This window comes from Eleginops maclovinus, chromosome 18, assembly GCF_036324505.1.
Source record: "Eleginops maclovinus isolate JMC-PN-2008 ecotype Puerto Natales chromosome 18, JC_Emac_rtc_rv5, whole genome shotgun sequence".
Classification (NCBI taxonomy): Eukaryota; Metazoa; Chordata; class Actinopteri; order Perciformes; family Eleginopidae; genus Eleginops; species Eleginops maclovinus.
The window spans coordinates 22,132,600-22,139,610 of NC_086366.1; the positions used below are offsets into that span (position 1 = coordinate 22,132,600).

General features: G+C 43.3%; 1 long non-coding RNA gene across 8 annotated transcripts in view; it reads right to left on the minus strand.

Annotated features, from left to right (window-relative positions):
- Positions 1-7,011, minus strand: part of LOC134880631 (uncharacterized) — an 89,438-nt gene that overhangs the window by 5,609 nt on the left and 76,818 nt on the right. For 6 of the 8 annotated variants that reach the window (XR_010167952.1, XR_010167945.1, XR_010167946.1 and 3 more), the window contains one exon: positions 1,568-1,622. The exons of 1 other annotated variant lie outside the window; for it this stretch is intronic. This is a non-coding gene — a long non-coding RNA (uncharacterized LOC134880631). Of the gene's footprint in view, positions 1-1,567; positions 1,623-2,488; positions 3,238-7,011 lie in introns of those variants that run through there. One more of the 8 variants, XR_010167949.1, reaches the window with a different exon arrangement.

Consider the following 7,011-nt stretch of genomic DNA (forward strand, 5'->3'; position numbering starts at 1 on the left):
TACCTGAAGCTAACTTTGCTGATTGTTATGCTATAGGATTGCTAAAGGATTAACTACAATTTTTTAAAGTGCAGGGACTCAGAAGTGATTTGAAACTGAATTTTGATCAAAACTGTTAATTCAAACGAAGAACAGATGTAATTTATGTGTCTTACTTTTGTGAAATCTGATAAAAATGCTACATTAGCAAAAACCACAATTGCTATATGTGAGAAAACAAGTACCATCATGTTAAAGGTTGGCACTACTGGCTTACTTGCAATTTAATGGTTTTACTTAGGCAGAGGCAAATAATTAGTGTAGCCCCCCCATCAATGGGCAATACTGTTACAATGAGGCCTCTGTTGTTAAAACATGATAGCTTCCTGTCATCCATCTAAAAGCTCAGCCTGCCTTAACTTTGTGACATGAATCTTCAAACAGCAGAGATTTCACCAGGTCGTCTGTAGTATCTACTCCATCTACATTTCTTGATGCGTGATGGTGCATGGCGCAGCAGACGGGAAAGACATCAGCCCAGGTGAAATGCAACATAAAGCAGGGTGTTAGCACAAACTGAGCCATCGTGAGCATGCAGTGAACGCCTTAGCGCAATCACTGCGCCATGGCCTTTCCCCCTTTTGACCGCCATTGTTCGAGGCAGGAACGTGGGGAGGGATAGTGCTGCCTGTGCATCCCTCTCAGCTCCCGAGAGCCTAACCCGTGGACATGAAAACACAACGTCACAAGTTAGGGTCTCAGGGACGGAGAGAGATACATCTTCACATGGACTCCTCCACCTGCAGCCCCCTCTGGGTTTTCTTTTTTGCTAGCAAAGTGTTCATTAAAAAAATCTTGCATGTTCTTGAACAGAGTAAATTCAGGACGCACATGAGCATCTCTTGCATACAGAAAGAGCTCTGCCTGCAGCTCTGGATCCAACACACACTTGTGAGCTCTATGCATAAATTAAGAATGCTCATTGCTATCTACCACTGTCCCCATGTGTATTTGTGAACATACAACTAGTGCAAGCCTCAGCCAGACACAACATTGGACAACTCCCCCCCCCAACTCTTTCTTACCCTCTCTGTTTCTCTCCTGCCCCCTCCCCCATCTAAGCTGAACAATACAGCACTTTGAAAAATGCTTCCTGCCATCAGGTAGAGAGCCTGCTGCTGTACAGTGCGCCTAAAGATTTTCCGCCGTTGTAGGGAAAATCCAAAGCGCTATGATTGCTAATCATTGCTACGAGACAAAAACCGTGCAAGATGCATTGATTAAAGCATCGAAATCTGGAGCGGGGACCGCACAGCCTGAAGGAAACCCTCGGACATGATGACTTGCATCCGACTGTCACATCTTTTAACCATTAATAAAATAATTCAATGCATGCTTTTCCTCAATAGTGCAAATCCCCCTTCAGCGCGGTTTTCTAAATCCTCCGGAGAGGCTGTGCGGAGAAAAGACGAGCCCAGTAACAAAGCTCCACGCTTCTTCATGCCACCATGGTGGTCTAAAGCTTAGGAAACAGATGGGGAGCTGAGAGGGAAGTGGAGAGGAAGAGTATTCGTTGGTATCGACTCACCCTCCCCTTCGGATCCAGGATGCCCCCGTTGCCCGTTGTTCTCCTAGCACGCTTCCTGCTCGGGAGAGGAGGAAAAAAGAGACAGAGAGAAAGAGAAAGCTCAGGTTTTTTACTTACAGCATGCCTCCAGATGTTCAGAGGAAGAATTTTGTGTTTTTTACAAAAAAAAGAAACAAAAGGAAGACGTCTGGAGAACCGTGGAAAGTCAGGTGAAAAAAAAGAACGGCAAAAGAGAGACGGACGGAGACGAGGAAAAGAGGCATGAGGATGGGTGGTGAGACTGAGCCGGAATGAAACATGTGCAAGCTCTCTTTCCCTCTATCTCTTTGCTCGCCTTTACACACACACACACACACACACACACACACACACACACACACACACACACACACACACACACACACACACACACACACACACACACACACACACACACACACACACACACACACACACACACACACACACACACACACACACACACACACACACACACACACACACACACACTAAAGGAGCGAGAGTGAGCAGTCTGGGGAGGCAAGTCACGAGAGAGTCGGTGACATGATTCCTCTTCCCAGAAAACGAAATGCTGAAAGGAAGTGGTAGTTAAAGGTTAGATAGAACAGGTAGAGCACAAGGACAGGGGGGGGGGGGTGAGAGAGTGAGACCGATTGAACGGGTGAGTGAAAGAAAAAGGGAGGAAGAGATAAAATAAAAGAGCGAGCATAGAGCCATGGAATCAGTGCTTGCAGTCTGGGCCACAGTGCCAGTCAAGCATACATACCAGTATGCTGCCTCACCGAAGAGGGGTGGCTGGGGGGGCCGGGGGGGAGGCGCTCACACACACACACTTGCAAGCATTGCATGGATTGCAAAAATGTGTCACACTATTTTCCTTTCGCTCGAATCCCTACTTACTTTTTTTTTTTCACCCAGACCTGCAGGTCCAAGACAGGTTAACGAGGGAAAAAAATGGACACACACACTCACACACACACCGACACACACACACACCGACACCGACACACACAAGTTAAAGGACAAAACAAATGTGCCCGCTGATCTCTTGTCTCGCTCCGCTTTCTCCCTTCCTCGCCCCTTTCTCCCTCGCATTGTATTCTCTCTCTTTCAATCTGGAAAAGGAGGGAAGACAGGAAAAAACCATAACCCCCCCTCCCTCCTCCTCCTCCTCTTCTTCTTCAATATTAGCACTCCACCTCTTTCTCTCAATCTTTCTCTTCCCCCCTTTGGCTCTTTTTCTTTTTGCCTTCCCATGTTGACGGCGTGGAGGAAAAGAAGCAGTTTTTTTCTTTTTTCAATTAAAAAAGGGGGGGGGAGAGAAATATCATCCATTAATTTGCCTCACAGCTGTAATTGTTTACAGCCAGAGGCCCTTTTTCCTCTGTATCAGGCTAAAAAAGAGAAAGAGGGAAGGGAGGATTGAGAGAAAGTAGTCCTCCTTTCCGTGTTTTCGCCACCTATCCGTTGTCCGTTTTCCACCCATAAAACAAATCCTCTGTTCTCTTCTGCATGCAAGCGAAAAACAAAAAAAAAAATCCACTTTTCCAATTGCTTTCACTCTGTTTTCTTTCTCTGTTCTCTTACACTGTGCCGACATCATTACCACTATCCCTTCAGGAGAGGAACGAGAGACGGAGACAGAGGGAGACAGAGAGTGTGAGTGAGGAAGAGGCCATAGAAACATTGCTACATGATGTGCTTTGACTAATAGAGGCTACATTTAATCTCCTAGAGAGAGAGAGAGAGAGAGAGAGAGAGAGAGAGAGAGAGAGCGAGAGAGAGAGAGAGAGAGAGAGGGAGAGGGAGAGAGAGGGAGGGAGAGAGAGAAGGAGAGGGAGGGAGGAAGGAGAGAAAGAGGAGAGATGATGGGGGGAGGGACAGATGGGAGCAGAGAAGGAGAGCAACGACACACCACACTCTGGGCTCAAATCAGCGACGGGGCTCTAGAGAGGCGAGGAAAGGGGAGGAAGAAAAAAAAGAGGAAAAATCCCTGAGACCACACTGCCCTCTCGCTTTTTCTTCTGCTTCCTCCCTCCCTGACTGACTGATCGACCGACTGTGTCTGCGCCCGAACTAATCTCCAATCCTCTTTGACTGCTGTCTGGCAGACGGTGCATTGTGCCTTTTTTTTCTCTCTCTCTATCTCTATACAGCTGCCAGAGAAAAGTGTGCATCTGGATCTAAAGCACGTCCCCTGAGAATAACACTGATGCCACCAATTTTTAAAATCTCCTGGTCCCCACACACACACACACACACACACACACACACACACACACACACACACACACACACACACACACACACACACACACACACACACACACACACACACACACACACACACACACACACACACACACAGTGCAGCTATCGTCATTCAACACCTGCTTTGTGTCCAGATAGAGCCGGTCTTCGCTAATATTAGCCCGCTTTGGCGGTGAGATCCTAGAGCAGGCAGACAAAGGCTCACACACGGCTGCACGCACGCACGCACGCACGCACGCACGCAAACACACACACACACACACACACACACACACACACACACACACACACACACACACACACACACACACACACACACACACACACACACACACACACACACACACACACACACACACACACACACACACACACACACACACTAAGGCATGCCTGCAAAAAGGTGCAGCAGTATACCAACTCTGCACAACCACAGGACCACTAAAGAAGAAGGGTTTTCATGGCTACAGACCAATAATTATTTAACTCATTTTAGTGCAAAATCCATGGTGGATGATACACTCTGCTTCCAGGTGAATGACAGCTCATCACCACTGATTTCCAGAGACCATTTCACTCCTTTTAAGTATCTGTTATCTGCCGGTAATGGCCAGGAATCAGCCCCAGCTAACCACGTAGTACATCAAGAGAGACCCAGATCTGTCACACTTGCCTACGCATCCAGGAAAAGAGCAGCAGGACAAAAAAAAAAAAAAAAAAAGGACAGGGCCTGCAGAACCTCACCTACAAACTCACAGTGTCCAACAATGTCTGTGTCACACTCTTGTTGGATGGCTGAAGCAGCGGTATTCTGGCCAGAAGAGTGATTGACAGCTGTCACATGTGATTGATTGGACGAAGAGGATAGTCTTTTGCAGAGTTCATAGGGTTGTTACTATGGCAACAGTGTCGATGAAATACAGGATCATTTTTTAAAATATAGAAAACGGTAAAAGAGTTAAATTGAACATTAATGGATTGCTGAAAGAATTTATATTTTTATTTCCTCCGCCCGCCAAGGAAGCTAATTTTTTGTTATTTGTTCGATTTTCAGAAAGACTACAGAAAAACTACAAGCTAGATTTTTATGAAATTAGCTAAAAGGGCCTAGCATGGGCCAAGGAAGTACTTTAAACAACAGAGGATCGGAATCAAAGGGAATGCACGCTTTATTTTTTACTTAGACACACTGAAAAAAACAAAACGTTGTTTAATTAAATGTATTATGTCAAAGGATTTCACCTAACTATATTAGGTTAGTTGAAAGCAATAATATTATCAAAATAAAAAAACATTAGGGTTGGTTCAACTTAATATTATTGCTTTCAACTAACCTCATACAATTATATGACATTTGTTGACAATACATTTAATTAAAGTCAACGTTTCAGTTTATTCAGTGCACTGCATTGGCGGCGGTCTGCACTCACTTGATGCCCTTTACAAAAAAAAAGCAGTATTTAAAAGAAAAATGTTCTTATTTGTACACTGAAATGGAAAAAAACAAAGATGGAATCAATGAAGACATACCTTATAAAACCCCAAAATAGCATATAGCTGTCACAGTCTGCTCTTGTATGGATTAATGCATCATGCTACACTCACACATGTACACACAGTCATGGGACACAAGCCTCACTTCAGGACGTATCATAAAATCCGTTGTTTAATATTTTCATCATTTACACCCTCCAACAGCTGGACAATTCAGAGAGGTAACCAACAGGGGGCAGTCTTTTGCTCCTACCTTTCAGTTATACAAACACACATCCTGATAGAAACTGGGATGAACGCAACGGTAAGGCCTCTCTCAGTGTGAGCGAGGCTAACACACATGCTGCTGCTGCATTGGGCCAGAATCATTATTATATATTTCCTATAAAAGAGAGAGTTGACATTGTTGGATTTTATTGAAAGTTTCAAATGAGTAGAGATTCTCCTTGAAAGGGGAAAATAAATGGATTTCAGCGGTTTATGATACATTTGTTTAAAAGGCCGAACCAATGTTACACTGTTTTATTCTAACATTTTTCCATGTGTTGCTTCTCATTTTCAACATGTTTCTTATTTCTCCACGAGTGTCAAAATATTTCACATATCAGATTTTTTGACAGCACTCGTTTCCACGCAGTCTGATGATTGGAAATATTATGACAAGATTTCCTGCATGTAAACTGAATGGTGAATGGTCGTCTTCCAATCTCAAAATCGTTTTCCTTTTGTGTCTGATATCCTTCGCAAACCGCACCCAAACAACGAGACTGGAGGCAGCCGGACTTGTTCCACCCAGTCATCAGCGTTAATGAGGTTATCACTGAGCGAACAATAATAAAATGTCACCTCCAGAATGGAAAGGAACACACGGCTCTCACATGTCAGTGCTATCAGCTCTGCGACAATGCTTCTGATCTCTATCTGCCTGCTGCACACAGACCGACACTTCAAACCACCATACACTGCTGAGCTCACACACACACACACACACACAACTTTTTAAAAATGAACATCATAATAATAGGATAATCACTGAATGATAAGAGCTGAAATGTTAGTCAATTAAGCAATTTGTCAGAAAAAGTATTGGCATTAATTTATTTTTGTGATATTGTTATTCTAGCATCTTCAATGTATATTGCAGCTTTCTTGTGTTAGTAAATTATAGTTTTAGTCGGTCAAATAATAAGCTACTTGAAGACAATTATGATGGGCATTGCTCGATTGATAAATTAATTTAGAAAATAACCGACAAATCAATAATAACAATTGTTGTAATAAGGTATACAAATGAAAAGAGATATCTTAAAATGCTTAAAATCTGAGGGAAACACTGAAAGCATCTCTTAGATAATATTTTGTCATGTTAAAAGGTCAGAAACATTTGCAATATATCTATATCAACCCATGTTGGTACATTTTATATCTGTTTAAAAAAAACAAGTTTCTCAAGGACAAATTGTGATGTCACATTTAATGCACCAAACGATCAATCAATTAATTGAGTGTAAATGATATTTTGTCATGTAAAAAAGCCACATAAAGTCAAATGTATTGGTATAAACCCATATATGTCAGCATCAGTCTCCCCTCCCGCCCCATCAGCAAACAGCCTGTGTTGTTATTGACCATGTGGAGCTTGCAGTATCTCTCTTTGA